Source organism: Zalophus californianus, chromosome 2, assembly GCF_009762305.2.
Source record: "Zalophus californianus isolate mZalCal1 chromosome 2, mZalCal1.pri.v2, whole genome shotgun sequence".
NCBI classification, from domain to species: domain Eukaryota; kingdom Metazoa; phylum Chordata; class Mammalia; order Carnivora; family Otariidae; genus Zalophus; species Zalophus californianus.
In genome coordinates, this window is record NC_045596.1 from 122268410 (window position 1) to 122287373 (window position 18964).

Genomic DNA, 18964 nt, shown 5'->3' on the forward strand with positions numbered 1-18964 from the left:
GTCTGCTGTAAGTCTTATTGTTGTTCCTTTGAAGTTCATGTATGTTTTTCCTCTGGCTACATTAAGACTTTATTTTTCTCTTTGCATTCAAGAGTCTTACTATGAAGTGCTTAAGTATTGTTTTCTTTGTATTTATCCTGCTGGAAGTTTGTAGAGCTTTTTGAAGCTATAGTTCTTTTCTGCATACTTCATCCTTTTTCCTTTCCATGATTCAGTCCTGATCCATATTCCAGGCCAATAGTCCTCTCTTCTGCTATGTCTAACTTGATATTAAACACACTTGCTGAGTTTTTAATATCAGTTATTATTTTATACACTTCTAGATTTCCATTTGATTTTTTTAAAGATTTATTTATTTGAGAGAGAGAGAGAGAGAGAAAGCGTGTGTATGAGTAATTGGGGGAGGGTGGGGGAGTAGAGGGCTCCCTGCTGAGCTGGGAGCCCAGGGCCTTGTTCCCAGGTCCCTGGGATCATGACCTGAGCTGAAGGCAGACACTTAGTGCCACCCAGGTGCCCCTCCATTTGATTTTTTAAGTGGATTACAACTCTTATCTACTTTCTTAAAGCGTATTAATTACAGTTATTTAAAAGTCCCTGTTTGATAATTCAAATATCTGTATGATCTATGGGGTCCATTCTATCATCTATTTTTTTTTCCTCTTGGTTCTTGTTTTTGGTCATTTGTCCTGCTTTTGGTATGATTGATAATGTTTTCACAAATGCCATACATTGTTTTAAAGAAATTCTCCAATCTCAGGCATGGCCCATCCAAGCAGTACTTATTTTATTTATTTTATTTTTGCAAGACCGATGCTTCATTTTTGATTTCCCCTCTGCCCTCCCAACCCCATCCTTGTGGTGGTTATACCCATTTGAACATTTCCAAGCACAAGACCATAAGTAAGTCTTAAAACAGAGGAGCAGAATTTTTGTCTAAACAGTAATGGAAGGGGATTAACGGTGGCAAGCGTAGCATAAGTGTTGTGTCGTAACCAACGCTACCCAGATCTTTGTGGACAAAGCATAAAAGACTTAGAATCTATAGAAGACTTAGAATCTGTCCCCCCGACCACCCTTTCCCATCCCTGTCCCCCGAACCCCTGCTCCCATCCCACCTCCCATTAATAGTGTTAACAAAAGTCTAACATTCTAGTTCTAAAGTGCAAATGATTTGTGTGGAACTGCTGTTGCAACAGGTCTGGACAGAAAGACAATACGGTCATCTCTATCTATGTGACGTCTCCCAGAATATAAAGATGAGTTCCATGGTGATGGGGCCCTCACTGAGCTGCCAGGTCCTTCCATGGATCACTGACACCAAGGCACTGTCCAGAATGTTCATGTATTGTGAAGGAAGGTCGGCTATTGCTCCCTGCTTGATAGCTAACCGGATCTGAGTCAAATGTCACATGTAGTCCTAGTTTAATTATTTCATATTCCTTCAGAAGCTTCAGGTGGGGACAGAGAGCAAGGCAAAAAGCCTTGGCAATGTGTTCAGTCAGTCAGCTATGATCTGCAAGATCACTCAGGCAACTGCGCTAGTCATCATTTTCTAGGGAAAACACCTCTGGTCATCTGATGACTTTTCCATTTGCCTTAGACTCTGATCCATGGAATATCTTCACACTTGTTATAGGTTCCATTGATCTTCCCATCTACAGGTTTATAACATCCTCGTTAAGTTTCGTGTTGTCATCCACCCAGTTCTTCCAAAGTTCATTATTCCCATGGTCCTCCAATATCTTCAAAAATTTCATTTTTTGGTAATTATCTTCTCTGATTCAATTGCTGCAATGGGAGCAAAAGATTGCTCAACAGGGTATTTCATAGAATCAGAAGATATTAGATTCAGAAATATTATCAATATTCTTACACATAGTACTCCTGGGGGCTCCTCCAGTAAGCTTCCCACCTTCTGAAATCACCAGATAAAGAGCAGTCACTGGTCTTTATGTTTTTTTTTTTCAGATTTTATTTATTTATTTGAGAGAGAAAGCATGAGTGGGGGGAGGGGCACAGGGAGAAGGAGAAGCAGACTCCCCGCTGAGCAGGGAGTCTGATGTGGGACTCTATCCCAGGACCCTGGGATCATGACCTGAGCCGAAGGCAGATGCTTAACTGACTGAGCCACCCAGGAGCCCTGTCCTTATGTTAAAAGGACTACCCTCAGAAAGCTTTTCCAGAAATTCCCTCACCATACATTTCAACTGGGGCCTGGCCTGAAAATTCTTTTTTTTTTTTTTTCATGTTTCCAAAAGTAAAATCCATTAAGAACAAGTCATAAACATGTACAAGAAGTTACAAGAAATGATTATCATGATTAGTTACAAATGCAAAATAATATCTAATTATCCCAGACTTGTGAACATAATAATTAAGATCAATCTCATAGGCTAGTTCAAATATTACGTACAATTTAGATAAGTTGGTCAAGTATTATCTGAATACACACCACATGTGATAAACTTATATTACCTCTTCTCCTCCTTTACTATTTGCAGGTACATGCCAATATGGGGGGAAAATGTAATTTCCATTTACATATTAACTGAGAAGAATAGTATTTCTACTGTGTATGTTTGGACTGTAAAAAAGTTAAGGTACATTTCCTTTTAAAAGAAAAAAAGGTAAAAGTAAATTGCCAAAATTTTAACTGATAAAAGTTTAATATCAACTTACTATAAAAATGAAAAAAATGTTTTGAAACAGATACCATACAATTATTATGTTGTCTCCCTACTGATCTGAAACTACAGAAGGCATTCAAGGAAGGAATGCTATGTCAAAAACCAAGACTAACCCAAGGGATGTATGTCACTTTAAAAATCTGATTTGCAAGAAAACTAGCTGCTTGGCCTAGTTTTAAAGCTAATTACAAAATCCATTTTTTAATGGTCCAGATACTTTGCCATTTCTTCCAACTCAACAGAATTTCCATCTATTTCTACATTCATTGCAGACAACAAATGTCATCAGTTCATCAAAATACCAAGTTTGTACCTGTGTGTAAGTACAATTCTTCTTTTTACATTTGCCACATGTGAATAAGTCAGTCTGGGTTCCACCTGTCTTGGCCATCTGATGCTCTCTGATGGCTTCTTTGGTCAAGTTTTTCCGCATCTCTTTGAGTTCATCACTAGCCATTTCCTCTGCTGTCATTCTAGCGCATAAGTCAGGAGGAATATTTCCACACAGTACATTTTTCCTTAAATTTGGATTCTTAGCATCTTTAAGATTTGATATTCTACTTCGTACTCTATTTCTGTATTTCATGTCTGTATTCCTTATTTCTTGATATATAGCTTTCTCAATCTGAGATCCTAATTCTTTCTCATCAGCTCCAATAGTGACGTAGTCATCTCCCGTTCAGAGAGCTGTGGCAAGCATCTCCCTACACTTTTAACCGTACAGAATCAGAAGTGCTTGGTGCCCAAGGAGAAGATGAAACCTAAGTATCTTGAGCATTTGTCTCATCCTTTCTGCTGCTTACGTTGCCACTGGAACTACTTTCTTCTCTTGCTTCAGGGCTATTCTGTGATGTAATTGCAGTACCTTTTTCCTTTCTTCAGGGTCTTTATCTGTTGATGGTCCAACTAATAACTTTTTCCAGGATTTGATGAGAGACTTTGCTAAAGATGTAACGTCTTCATCTGTACTTTGCTTCCGAATAGAATTTACTGACATTCCAATTCTTGTGGACTGTAATAATTCCAGGGTCATGGGAATATTCTTAAGCTCCTTCAGTAAATCCAATGCTCCAGCATAATGCTGTCACATATAAAGTTGATTCTTCTAACACATCAGCAATGTGGCATAAGTTGTTTTCCAAGTAGAAGCAATAGATAGATTTGCATTAATTTCACCACACTCTCCTTTTTTACTCAGATCTCTTTGGTGAGACTGGAGTCAGAGATACAAGTGCATTCTTCTTCTGCACCATCTTGTTCATCTTCTGGGCAATGCGGATCACCTTGTCCTCCATGGCTCCTGCAGGTCTTCCCCATGCGCAGCCCGTTTGGGTCGGGAAGTGGGTGAAGCTAGAGCTGAGGGGATGGTAGGAAGACAGCTCAGGCACTGGGCGAGCCCACCACAGCAGGCCCGGGCCTAGGCCCTTCCTCACAAACCAAGCCCGGCAGCAGTGGCGGCCTGGCCTGAAAATTCTTAAGCTTAGTAATTATCCAGCCGATGGGTGAAGTAATGCTCTTCCTTTCTTGTGGGATCCCTAAGAGACCATGAGTGGTTCTGTAGTAGCCCACCTCTCTTATCCCCAATTCAGCAAACTGTTTCACAGTGTCATAGGCATATTCTCATTCTCTCTCAAGCTATCCTAGCATACTTCTTAGTGGAGTAGGCACTCAAACACTTGTTTAATAAACAGTTGGGATGGATGAAGAAATTCAGTTTACCCACATGCCAACTGTATGTTAATAAAATTATAAACTTCAACTATGGCTGAAATATCCCTTTAGATTGTATCTGGACTTAGCATATTTGGTTTTATATTGAATAGTTGTCTTTCTAGAATCAATATAAAAATATTGGTGGGGAAACTATGTAGAATAAGTAATTTGGACAATTAGATTGATAATTTGAAAAAATCATTTGTGTTAATTTAGCAAATTCAGTTACAAATTAATTTTATGAGAGAACTATTTAACTCTACATTTTCTTTTCACTATAGATTTTCTGGGACCACTCAGTTTTAAGTAGCATCAAGAAGAATTTTCTAGTCTTTCAGGTTCTTCCATTATAAGTTTCATTTGAAGAAATATTTGAACTTCAATTAGTAACTTGTAGTGAATTACTAAGTAAAGAATATTAAGAGATGTAAAGAAAAAAATATGGATCACATTATTCCTGCCATAAATTAAAAGCATGCAACCAAACAATCTTATGTGTATGGTTCAATGTCAAGGCATTCATTGGTTGTTGGGAGAATATAAGTCCACATAATAACACCAGTTTGCACTTGAACCCTTGTCATGAAATGTGATGTGATGTGATGTGATATGTGTGCAATTGAATCCAATGTTCTTATCAGAGAGCCAGAAACTACCCTCCTGGACAATTGTGAGTAATTGCTTTGTTCCCTTCCTATCCCTGGTTCTTCTTCATCATGCCACTATGGTTTTTTCTTTTACATATATATATATATATTTTCTGACTTTGCCATGTGTTTGCAGCTAATGAAGAGGTCAGAATCGAAGTTGCCACATTACCTTGAGCGTAAATGCAATCATCATTGTGTGTTATTGTTTTTCAACTAAAAACAACAATAAGAACTAATTTACAAAAGGTCTCTAAGTATGTATCATCTAGGAAATCCAAGGTAGAGAATGTAGTGGATCCTGCCTGAGATTAGATATACTATTTTAACTCTTTCTTAATAAAGTGTCTTTTTCCTTTAAACTAACCAAGTGTGCATTCTTTTCTCTAATAAAGTATTGGGAAGGATGAAAATAAGAGTCTTATAATAAACCCCTTCTTGTCCAGTCTCTTACCTGCCTAGGAAGCATCTTGGTCCAGCTATAGGCAAAGAAAGGCTTATTGAAATGATTTAGGCCATAATTAGGGGATCATTGTGTGGGATCTCCAGCTAAGTGTTTGATAGGCAAGATTGGCTTCTCTATATAAGCCTGTGAGCTTTTCCACATTTCAGAGATGTACTATAAAACTCAGATGGCTGAATATATCCTTCTCAAGTCAATTAAATACCATTTCCGATCTATAAATATTCACTGCAGCTAGTGATAGTGAATGAGTTCAGTTGATGGTTCAGCTGATGGATCACTTAGTTACAGCACTTTAAATAAGAGATGCAATGAATCTTATGTGAAAAAGTATGCAACCTGGGAAAGTTCTATCTATAACTATATCTAAATCTATACACACATATAATTCTGGTAATAAGAGGAATAAAAGCTCATTGTAGACAATTTGGAAAATTCAAATCTCTCATGATGCAACACCTAAAATGAAATACTTACTTTTTCACTTCTTCTGAACACAAAAAATCTTTATTTTATATCAGGTTTGTTTTTTTTTTTCAAATAATGTACTCTCCCATGCCATTAAATATTCTCTGAAAATATGATTATAGTGGTTGAACACTATTTAATAGGATGGTTGTATTTCAGTTTATTAAATGATTTCCCTGATATCAGACATTTAGATGTCTCCAATCTTCACTCTTATAAACAAGACTGCCTTTCATCTTTTTGTGCATTATTTATTGTTTTCTTAAGAGAGATTCCTAGAAGTAGGGTTCATAGGAGGAAATGAACTCTTTTAAGGTCCTTGATATGTCTTAATGAATTTATATCCCAGTTACATTCCTACCATTCAATGGCACTTAGTCTAATGAGTTGAATATGTTCTGGATATATATACCTCCTTGAAAAATACACAGGTTTTTTAATTTTTTTTTTGTGTGTGTGTGTATGTGTGTTTATGTATAAGCTGATGTATTTACTCAGCTTATGTATAAGCTGAGTATTTACTCAGCTTCTTTGGTGTATATTATATCACAAGACCTGTTCCATTTTCATTCAAATTCTTAAGGTCTTTCTATATTGCCATAAGAGTCACTGCTTCTATCTGTTGCCTCTACTGTTCTGCCATTATAAACAATACTGATAGGAACATCTTCAAACATATTACCTTTTGTATCTGTAGAACAATTATTTTAAAGTATAACCCAGCTGTGGAATTGGTAGACCAGAAGTTTTTTGCATGGTCTTTTTTCCTGAAGTTTGCCAGTTTGTTTTTCTCAGGGCCATCCAATAATCATACTTCTGCCAATATGACGTTATGGTTTCCATCCCACATCCTTAATAATTTTTGGCATTATCTAACTTTCCAATTTTATGATGATGATAGTGATAAAGTATTACCTCGCTGTTTTGTTTAGCATTTGTCCTGTTAGGGAGTGAGATTTGGCATCTCTCAAATCTTAGTTAGCACTAGACTTTGCCAACCTATAAATTGTCTATTGATATTCTTTGTCCACTTTTCTCTTAGGCTTCTTTTCATGTTAGTTTGCAGGGGTGACTTGTATAATCTAGTTTTTCCTTTGTAGTTTTTAGCCAGTGTAAATGTTTTCTTTTAGTCTGCCTGTTAACTTTGAGTCAGATACTGATAAGATTTAGAAAACAACAAGCATTAGTGAAATTGTAATGCACAACATTCATATTACTTGCTATCATAATGATCGTTCATTCAGCCAGTCAGTGAATACGTATCAAACACCTGCTCTAGACAAGATGCAATGATGAGCATTTTGAGGCCACTGGAGAGGTTAAACATAGACCCTGCCTTCAGAAATCTCAGTTTCACATAGGAGATCAGACAAGAAAAAACAAAGTATAGAAATGGAAAGTAATAAACACCATAAGTGAAATATTGATAAAATGGTATGAGTCTGTAGGAGGTGGGTTGGAAAATAGAGCAGTTAGCCAGATGGAGAAATCTAATAAATTGTTGGAATATGAAACTGACTTTCTAGAAGAGATGAGAGTAATATAGTTTGGGGTAAGAGTAGAAGCTATGAAATTGATGGAATTAACAAGGGAGAAGCAAAACTAGAGTTGATGGATCCTTAATTAATCACTACCTTTCAGGAAATGGGAAAGTTGGCGGGGGTGGGGAGCAGGGGGAAAACAGTGTCTCAGAAGATAGAAATGCAGAGTACTCTTGACTTGAGGAAAAAAACTATATTGGACATGCTCAGGTGCAGATATTGAGTATGTCTTTTTTTTTTAAGATTTTATTTATTTATTTGACAGAGAGAGAGATAGTGAGAGCAGGAACACAAGCAGGGGGAGTGGGAGAGGGAGACGCAGGCTTCCTGCCAAGCAGGGAACCCGATGCGGGGCTCGATCCCAGGACCCTGGGATCATGACCTGAGCCAAAGGCAGATGCTTAAGGACTGAGCCACCCAGGTGCCCCTGAATATGTTTTTCTTTCAGAATTCATTAACTTTTTTTTGAGGAAAGAAGTTAGAAATGCTGTTAAACTGGTAAGGAAAGGCTGGTCACAAAAAATTTGGGTTTTCCTGCACAAGATAAAGAATTTAACCAATAATAATTAAGCCTCTGCTTCTCTGATTTTGTCTTTGAGATAATGAATAAGTGATATATAAGCCCACATTTTTTATATAACTTCCTTGGGGAGATGGGCCACTGGGGAACTTGTTTTATGGACAGGAAAGGCTAGGCAAAGAATACCAAGAAAGGACAAAGCCTTTTAAATGATGATTCTGCTAAGGTTGACATATTCTGCCTTTTCAAATCATATACTGAGATCCAAGCCAATCCATTTCAAAAAGGAGAGAATTGCCAGCCCTCACATTTTGCAGAGATTATTATTGATATTATTGTATTATTAGGTGATTATTACATACGAGGAAAAAGGCTAAACCTTTTATATATAATATGTCATTTAATCCACTCAGTAATGTGGGAGAAGAATATACTATTATTATGTACATTTTTCAGAGAAGTAAATGAAAAGTGAAATCGATAACTGGTAGAGCTAGCACAAAACTCCAAGTCTGAAGCCCATGCTTTTAGGAGAAGTACCACAGGATGCGTAAACTACATGGCCATCGGTATCCTAAAGGGGAGCCCCATCAGTAGAGAGTTAAGGACACTACACTTTTCAGAACTGAAGAAGTGATTGGATGGTGAGAAGATAGAAGCAGTGAATGCAACTATCATTTCCAAAATTTGGTAGCAAGCCTTCTGAGAGATATTGGAGAAAAGACTTTTAAAGACAGTTTTTGTCTTATTTAAATTTTATGGCCAAAGCATTTAAATACAATTGTGGTATAGAAGAGATAGACTGGAGAAGTAAAATTGAGGATTCAAGAAAAAGAGTAAATTGATAGAGCAAGGTTCTGAAGGAGGGGAGAGGGTGAAAAATCTTGAACACATGGAGGGTTAATTTGAGGAAGGAGGCTAACACTTATGGGAGAATCATGGGAAGAGATGTTGGGTGAAAACAGGAACAAATGATTGGATGGCAGTTGAAAACTTGAGGGAGTAGTAAACTATTTTCTTAGTAAACTGTGAAGCAAGTTGTATGTTCAAAATTGTGACAGAAGTAGAAAATGTTGGCAATAAATACTGTAGGGAATGAGATGGAAAGTCAATTAAAGGTGAGCAAAAAGAATACCAAGTGATAGAGAAAATAATGCTAAGGTTGGCCTATCAGTCAGGGTTTAGTTGCAAGTTGCAACACGAAGTTCTTCACCTATTTTAAGCAGAGAGAGATTTAATGCAGGTAGATGCTTATAAATCTTTGGAAAGGCAACTCTGGGCTGGACTTCTGGGAATGACTCCCAGAATCATAGTGCAGTGTTAGCTTGCCAGGAAAGCTGTGAGCTCTACCCCAATCAGGAAAGAGGGGAGTAAGGAGAGCATTGGGAAAGCACAGACCTCAGGAATATACCTTTTTTTTTTTTTTGCAGAACACAACTGTTGGCTATAAAGTACCACTCCTCTTAGATTCACACCAGAGAAGAAATAATCCATGCCTCTGCCTCTCCATCACAGACGGTCCCAGAGCTGTAAGAGTCTGAGAAATGTAGTTTTTAAGCTTCACAGACTGCAGCAGAGGAAGGAATACCAGAAGAAGGTTGGAGATGATGTTGCGTGCCAAGTTATTACAGATATAAATAATATGTATTCATGTAATAGTATGTATTTATCAGCAGTCTCTAGGCAAAGACGGAGAAATAGGTAGTTTGATAAGGGAAAGATAAAGGGGCAGAAAGATCAAGGTATCTAACAGGGTTACAATAGAAATGACTGATCATGTGGTCCAGACTAATGAATGGAGGCCAGGAGAAACCAATGAAATATGAGGAGAGAAATATGCCAGATAAGCACAATGTTGATAATGCCTACTTTGGTTTTGCCCTTGAAAGGCAAAGAAAGGGTGCAATGAGAACATAGCATCATAAAGTAAATAGCATTTGTGTTTTGAAGAGAAGAGAGCTTAGTACTCTCAAATACAGCAGGCTTGTCATGATGCTAGGGCTCCTTAATGTCTTATATGCACATCAGGAAAAACTAGTCAAGGCACAAAGGTATAGCATATTCCAGAACACATGTTGGTTGAATTGTATCTTGATGATCTGTATACACATATAAAAGGAGAGAAAAGAAGAGGGAAATAATAACACATATGTGGGTACAAATACTGTATGATTCTACCATTGATTTGCACACTTTTGTATATATGAGATTTACAGGCAAGTCACGGGCCATATCTAAATTCAAGAAAGGATAAATGTTTAAAGGTGAGCTTGTTGCCATTGTTGTTGTAATGTCCTTCTGCTGCATTGAAAAATCGAGAGTGGATGCCTACAAGGAATCTAACATGTTTTATATGCTCAACTCAAATTTATATAGCTAAGAAGTAACTATAATCTTTGCACTCAATCTATTAGCATTTTTCCTTAGGTTTTTCTGTTTCCTACAAAAGGCATGTTGTTTTGTTTCTCATTCATTTGGGAATGGGGAAGGAAGAAAGGAGGCTTCAAATTCTTTAGATGAACAAGATTTGACATAGGCTGTAGGTCTCCACTTCCTGGTGGCTTCCCAGCAGATGCCTCAGCCATGACTTCATTGAATTCCAGTTGTATGTCTGCAAATCTCTCCTTTTGTAAGATTTCCCTTTATCTCTGAAAAGAGGCAGTGAAGTTTGCTTTCTGCCAGGCTGCTTTGATTTCCTCCCAGTGCCTCCAAACATCAACAGAACACTCTAGGGGCAGTCCCATGTGTCTCTCAAACAAAATAAAGAAGAATATGCAGTGAAGATCAGAATGGAGTCACAGTATCTTCCTTCCCAACACCCTTTTTAATCATGCACCTAGTGCATGACTAAAGGTTCACTGCGTGATTATGTGTAGAATACTGCTCTAAAGACTTCGGACATTGAAAAATACATACTGGAAAGAAAATAAATACAATTTAGGTAACAGAAAAATACACTCACACTCTTTTTTTTTTTTTTAAATATCCTGGGATGCAACTCCTTTGGTGAAGAAAGAGTACAAGAAAAAGCTTAACATTGAATCATTAAAGGATGATTAATCTTTTTTCTTTTTTAATGACCATAAGGAACAGGGAAAAAAACTGCTGTCTTTAGGGGGTCATTGTTTTGTGAAATCCTGGTGGGATGTGAGTGTCTAACCAAAATCTATTACAGAGGCATCTCTTATTCACCTATAAATATTTGTCAATGAAGGTGGTTAATAGACAAGCCATCTGGTGCCCCTGATCTTCAGAATTTGATAAAGTCTGTATTGTTATTGCTCAAGAGATTTCTGTTGCATAAACTCTGACATGCAGTATATATGCTGATGGAAGAGGAAGGTCCAAGCTAACTCAGAGAATTAAAATACGCAGGTGGGGGGAAACAAGGAAACTCTTCTCCTTTGACAAATGCGCAGTCCTTGGTTAACTTCTCATTAGCAGTCTGCTCACATCTCATTCCCATTAAGAGTATTCCGTTTTCTTTGTCTAAAGTGTTGAGTGGTTATGAATAGTAAGGATAGACTATCTGTAATTATTTTTTAATTATTAATGGTTTTGTTAGATCCTTTCACTTTTACATTACATTTCTGTTACTGTGAGTTAAATCAAAATGTACTTCAGTTTCCAAGCTGTTCCCCAATGTATTTTTCATTCTTTCATAACATTACTTCAGATTCCTATAAGGTGTCTATGAGAAAGCTTGTCTTTCTGGAGTCACCCACAAAATGCTAATAGGTTCAGGGACTATTCCATTCTGCAAATCCAGTGGCCATAACATTAGTCATCACCAAATTTCTAAATTCCCAATAGTGCCCAATGTCAGAGTCACAATATGTACAAAAGTCATTTGATCTTTACCTCTTGAAGCCTCTATTTTATTTAGTGCCTCCAGATGAAGGTCTTTTGGCACTTCATAGATATGAAGATGCTCTATCAAATAGAGACCAAAGGAGAGGAGAAAAATGAGTGAGTTTGAAAGGAATAGAGATTAAAGGAAGAAACTCGTGTCCAGGGTTTGTGGTCCAGCTAAATACCCTGAAGAGTAGCTTACTCAGAACGAATATTCTAGTATTGTGCCTTAGGAAGATAATGACACTTAAGGGGGGAAAAAAAAGAACTCTGGAGAGAAGGGGGAAAAGTCTACTTTTTAATCAATTTTTCCATCACCAGTAGAATAGCACTTTTTGATAGTGCACTATTCCCTCAGAGAAATGGTCCTGGTTTGTATTTACGAAAGGTCCTGGTTTCAGATCTAGTATTAAGCAACTCACACAAATTCAAATAGCCCTAGTGAACAAAAAGAAGACAGAATGGGTGAGATTTTTTATTTTTTAACGACACATAACCCTCAGCCCCGGGGATTCTTGTACCGTTATAGCTGGTGACTTCTGAAAAGAAACGTTACTAGATCAGCTCTGAGCAGTGGGAGCAAAGGGGGACCTAGTGCAGGACAAAATTCCCGGCTGAAGTGGGGCACAGCGACCCCCACGGAATCGATGAAAGGAGCTAGACCGTAGCCAAAAGCATAGAGTTAACATACACTGCACCGAACACGAACGCTACTAAAAATGACTGGATAAATTATGCAGAGGGATTTCTGGATTTCTTTCAAGTAATTAAGTTTCGATTTCTTGCATTTATTTTAGTTCCAGGAAGCGCAAGGCGCCATGGATTGCAAAAGTCTTCATTGATTGTTCCAATGCTTTAAGTTTGGTTTCGTGACTGGACTTAACTTTGGGAAGAGGTAAACACACGGACCCAAGAAATTCACTGCGAAGAAAAATAACAATTTCGCTGGCGCAAGTAAACACAGGGGTGGTTGCTGGTGGACGCCACGCGGAGGTCGGCTCTGCCCTGCCCCTCTCCCCCGGAACGTGGCCCTCCAGAGGGGGAGGGGAGAAGCATGTGCGCGTCTGAGCGAGTGTGCGTGAGTGTTAGCACACACGTGTCTGCGTGCGTGGGTGGGTGAGCGAGTCTGGGTGCGTGGGTCCGTGAGTGAGCGTGTGAATTCGCGCCCCCGCGCTCTAGGGAGTGCGGAGCTGCATACTGAGGACTGAATCCTTTCCTCCGGTAGATTTTAATTTCTTGGCGCCTGTTGTGTTTGCTCCAAAGCTTGGACTCTAGAGGCCCCAATCAGCTGTCCCCGCGTGCTCGTTTCTCGCCACACTCAGCCTCAGCATACTTACCAGGCGGAATGGTGAAGGCGTCTAGGAGCCTGTCCCGGGTCCCCCTCCTCCCAGTCTGCTTTTTTTGAAATTGAGCTCCGCTTCTTTCCCTCTTGCCGGGAAATAGGGAACGGTTACTTTCTTTTCCGCTGTCCCTCTTCTCATCCCCCTTGTCCCCTGACCAGCCACCTTTCCTCAGTCCAGAATTACCTAGAGAAAGCTCCACGTGGCTCCTTCGGCCACCGCAGGCCCCCGGCCCAGCCGCGAGTCTCTCCCTACCGCCTAAGTGAGCCCTCCAAAGCGCCCTTAGCCACTTGCTTTTGTCCCTCTCCCTTCGCCCAGCTGGGAGGTTGCGAGTCCGAATTTCAATCTAGAAAGGCCTGGGGAGTGCCGGAAGCAGAGGTTTCCAGAGACACGTGCAGACTGCTGGCATCAGCAGGTTGAGAGAAAGGGTTAGCCAGGAAAGCGCCGAGAAGAAGCTGTACCATAGGACATAAGGGGTGCCTGGCATCTTTGGACAAAAGAAGGGCTCCATCAAATCTCCAAGTGAGGGGGTACTTGGGCTCACGGGGAGCCAGCCGAGACAGAAAGTTAGAGACAAACAGAAGAGCAGAGTGGACACGATCGGAAGAGGAAAGACGTTTGAACAAAGCGCCCTCCTTACTCCTCGAACGTAGCCCCTATCTCAGGCCGAATCAAACCCAGGAGAGCCCTCCTTTCCTGGCACTGTGCTCCGTGGCCAGTTCTCTGGGCGCTCCCAGAAGTCTCAGTTTCAGAGATATTTCCCTCCTTTCCACCCCCCCTCCCCCCCAACCCCGCTCCTGGAACAGCGAGGCCACGGAGGAGTTTAATCACCCCCTACCTTTCTGCCCCAATCTACAGAGTCCAGAGAGAGCTCAGAGGGTCTGGTTTTATTCAGAATCCGGAGCAGATTGACCTCATTGAAGAGATACCATGGGGGGAAATCTATCCTTTCCCTCTTTCCTCCCCCAAACCCTGTCTACCTGAGATCGAAATGGTGCATGAATAGGGTCAGATCTGTCCTTTAAGAAATCTTCCCTGTACTCCAACTCAATTCTGTGTGAAATACAAAGAAATCACACTGCCCTTATTAGATTAAAATTTAATAAAAACACATTAGGTCCGGTAAAATATGAATGCACGACTTAAAATTTTAATGGTAAATTAAGACCCAGATACAGGGTAGGAGACTGTGATTTCTCCCCTTGGGATAGCTGCCGGCCGATTTCGGGGTCGTGGGAGGGCGCCTACTGCAGGGATCCCGCTGCCGCAGAGCTTGGGTAGAACCTCAAGCGACTCCTGGCCCGCCCAGAGGGGAGCTGGTCACATCTGTCTGCATCTGGCAGCATATGGGACAGAAGCTATTGTCAAACAAAGAGCCTTGGTGAGAAGAAAGGCTTTCCTCATGTAGTCACACATTTGATTCATTTTCCATTTCTCTGCTTTTAAAAAATCACTTCTCTGCTTTCAGTTTATTAGGTAGGTCTGTAAGTGTGCAGAGGCACCAGCACAGATAGGTGCTTGGGTATAAGAGTGTATTTTGAGGCCATATGAAGATTTTGGATATTGGGCTGCTCGCTCACATCCCTTGGGTCTATCCCCAACTTTCCAGTTGTTTAGATGGCTTCCCCTACCCAGAGGGCTGGAGTCTTCCTCCCTTGGAGAGCGGCTTCCACACTCACTGGAGCACATGCCTGTGGGCAAAACCAAAATGGGTTTTATTGATATCGCAAAGACGTTGGTATTCTGGTCTCTCCTGGAAGGAGAGATCACAAAAAAATTGCAAGTCGTGGTGATTAAGGAAGAATTGCATTTTCTCTCTATTACAACACAATCACTGCTGTTCATTTTTCACTTTAAGTGGGAAAAGGACAGATCTAACTCGGCTGTGACCTCTTTTTTTTTTTTAAGTGTGTGTGTTCTAGGGGTAATGGAATACAGGTAAACTCAAGTTGCTCAACTATATATTAATTTATCTCAACTTGGCAATTAGAATAAAAAGTTTCCTTTTTTCCTGTCTGGAATTAGACTATCACTGACGAATCTCTAAGAGATTAAAAATAAAGTTATAGTAAGTTAATTTAATGATATATTGATTTTAGCCATCAGGACAATATTCTCTTGGGAATTGTCTTGCTTAAAATAGTTTTAGTTGATCAATTCCATATCAAACAAAGTTTGTCCAGTCATTTCAACAGTGTCCTCTTTATTTCATGAATTTATTATACTACCTTATTTACCATATGAAGTGGCGACAAGTGTTTAGCATTTTGGAGATCAGTTGTCAGTTGCTATTAAAATCAAGATTAATTCATATTAACGATATGCATTTCTCAATACTCCCAGGTGACAACATACATTAAAACAACTATTGCAAGTAATTAAGCTCAATGAAGGGGGAGGGGACAGGGAGAGGTTCAAAACACCCCCAAATATTTGATTTTGCAATCCAAGTTCAGCAGACTGTTGCCACAATAATGCTTGGGAAACTCCTCAGGGTTGCTTTTCACTTTACATCTAATTAGGCACCTAATGAAAGAGAAGAATTTTTTCCCCATGTGGTTTTTCTCCTTGATATTCTTATGCCTTTATTTAAACACATAAACACACTGTTTAGGAGGTGCAATGCCCAAAAGTTTCTCCTGTGATCCACTTACTGTTTTAATCTGGGGGTAGGATGTAGATACGAACATTTGTCTTCCAGTTATTTTCCTCCTCCTCACTCACTTTAGCCCTTTGGCCCTTACACAGTACTGACAGAAAACGTACCCCAAATATTTTATTTTACTGTATTTAATATTTTTATTAGGCTTTAGAGATGCTCAACAGTTTATACTAATTAGACCATCCAAAGCCTTTTGAAGATTAAGCAAATTGGACAACCCTTGTTAATTAGGACATAATTTGAAGTTTGAAATTATATCATTGATGAAGTAGTCTAATTAGTATGGCGATGTGTTAATGGACCAGTGAGACACAACAACGGTGGAGTTCCCAGTGAACCTCTCCAAGGCTTGCACAAAAATCCTCCCTCCTATACCAAACATTAATAAAAGATTTCTATAGACTTCAGCCTTTCCACGATGACATACAATTTATAGTACACACAATGCATTAGCCCATAGTGCTGCTCAATTTTTTCACTATTATGAAAACTAATAAATTCGTCAAGCTGAATTAAGCATACAAATCAGATGAGGCATAGCAGATTACACAGTGAAGCGCGGTGTCTCCCGAGCCTAAATGAAATTTCAATCTAATAATTCCTTCCTGGCCCAGTCATAATTTGTTTAGAGATGTTGTTCTACTTCTTTCAAAGCGCTATTCGCACTATAATTAAATGATACTCAAGCTTTTAACTTTGATTTATTTCATTTCTCGAAGCTTGAGACAGTGAGAGCTGTACAATGTCATTTTTTTTTAATTTCTTTGACAATTACCGTGGCTGTTGTGGAGGTAGAAATTAAACACCTAAGCATTTACTAGAACCGTCCAGCGCAAGCCACATTCATTCATGTCAACACCCCTTGTCCAGTCTCGTGTCTAGACTTCTCCGGTCTCATGCTCAGGAACAGTGCTCGTAGGAATCCCCTTCAGCCACTATTTATTATTTTCCTCCACAAAGGGGAGGAGAAAGGCAAGTCCGGGGATGGCGCTGGAAAGCGCAAGGGGGTTAAGGACCGTGGACAGAGCCCGTCGCGAGCCGTTTGTCGCCGCCTTCCCAGTACTCTTTGGCGACTCTCGGGGACTGTGCTCCCAACTTGAACCTGCCATCCCGCTCCGTTGAGGTCACGGGTGAACCGGAGGCCCCCTACTCTCTGCCGCCGCGGGGCTTCCGGCCGCTGACCACTCGAGGGCCCCCCTTCGCCACGCTCCTTTGCACTCTGTTTTGTCCCAGCGCGCGCCAGCGTCTCTCAGGCCTGCCGCCTGCTCTCGCACCTGCTCGCTTTCCCCAGGCACCGTGTGCCTGCACCTGCTCCCAGTCACCCCAGTCCGGGTCAGGCCACCCGCGGACTCCAGTGTCCAGGTCTCAGGGCCTTCTCACCCTCGCCTATACCCTACTTCTTCCGCGCTCTGGGGAGGTGACAGCAGCCCCTAACATCGAGGGAATTAGAAGATCTGAGCAGGGAGGAGAGGAAGGTAGTGTGTGTTGAAGGGGGGGGGGTTGTCTCCTGCTTTTACTATTGGAACTAAGAGTGTGTCCACTTCTAAGAAAAGTGGTCCGCACTGGGACAAAAGTGCGAGCAAAGTGTTGGCTAAAAATAGGCTCTCTGCGCCGAGCGGCTGTGGAAATGAAGATAAGTGGGGCTTGTGTCAACCCCGGAGGGCGTATGTGTGTGTGTGTGTGTGTGCGTGTGTGTATGTGTATTGGGGTGGGGGTGTGTGTTCAGCAGCACATGCGCTTTGTGATCTCTGGCCCTGCCTCTCCTTCCATCAATTGCCCCTTCCTCTTTTGATTGTGGCTAATGAAGAATAATAAAATCAGTGGCAGGATTTGCCAGTGGATCCGCGCAAGACCCAACTCACACTGAACTTGGATACAGGGAAGAGGAGGAGGAAGATCCGGAGGAAGAGAAAAGAGGGTGGAGAGGAGAGTATGTCGGTTGGGGGCGAGTAGACAGGGTTGCGGTGGGGGCGGGGGGGGGGAGTCGCATGCGCATAGGCGACCCGAGCTGGCTCCGTGGCCGTCCAATCCGCTGAGAGCTGCGAGAAACCGAGTGAGAGAAAGCCCTGCAGCCCTGTCGACCCCATGTCTCTTCGGCACCAGGCACCCGCCGGGCCGAGGGGGCGCAGCGCTGAGCGCCAAATACTGCATGCACCAGCGGAAGCGCAGAGCGGCGCGGAGGAGCTGGGTGGGTGGCAGGGTCAGCGTCCTCTCCTTCGGCCGAGAGTCGGAGATCTGGGTCACCTGAGCTACGGGGAGGGGCGGGCCGAGTGGGGGCGGAGGCCTGGAACTTAGCGGTAAGCAGGAGGGGGGAAAGCAGCCAGGTAAGAGACGTTCCTTGTAGTCTGGGGGTAAAAAAAACCCACCCAAGGCTGGCTTGGCCCGCAACTTTATTTAGGAGTTTCTTTTCCCGGCGTGGCGGAGACTAGGCGGTTAGAGGCAGGAGGGGCTGGAGGCCGGCGCTTAGGAACTGCCCGGCGACTGGAGCGCAGACCTAGACAGTGGGGTGGGGTTGAGCAGGGGCACTAAAGTAAGTGAGAGCTGCGGGGCGTCGGGAAGGGGCGGCGGCCTCAACGCGCGGGCGGGGGCCGGAAGGGGAGGTGGAGGGCGCAGCAGGGAGAGGGAGGCGGGTGTGGGGAAAGCTGAACGGACCCGACTGGAGAGGGAGCAAAGAGGGAGAAGGGGCGACGCTAGAACCCAAGCAGGAGAAACCGGCACTTCCTGGCAAGGAGGGCGGAGGCGCGCGGGAGGGAGGGAGAGAGGGAGAGAGGGCGGGGGTAGGGGGCAGGCGCGGGGAGAGGGGAGTATAACTCAGCTGCCGTGAGGCGCGGGGGCAGTTTCGGGCGCCCGGGTCTGCAGCCAGCGCCAAGCGGAGCCCAGCAACCTGACGGCGGAGCCCGAGGAGGAGCGCGTAGTCCCCGCGAGGCGCACAGACCTGGGAGCGGTGGCGGGAGAGCGCAACTTTGCACTGCCCTTCCCTGCTCCTGCGCTCACCCGGCACTTCTCAAGAGGGTCCTGGCAGACAGGACCTGTGCGTGCGCTACGGACGAGCACCCGGGCGCACCGGGAAG

At 42.1% G+C, this 18964-nt stretch overlaps 1 pseudogene; it reads right to left on the minus strand.

The window, feature by feature from the left end:
* Positions 1 to 2922: 2922 nt before the first annotated feature.
* On the minus strand, positions 2923 to 3982 carry LOC113925173 (annotated as a pseudogene).
* Positions 3983 to 18964: the final 14982 nt, after the last annotated feature.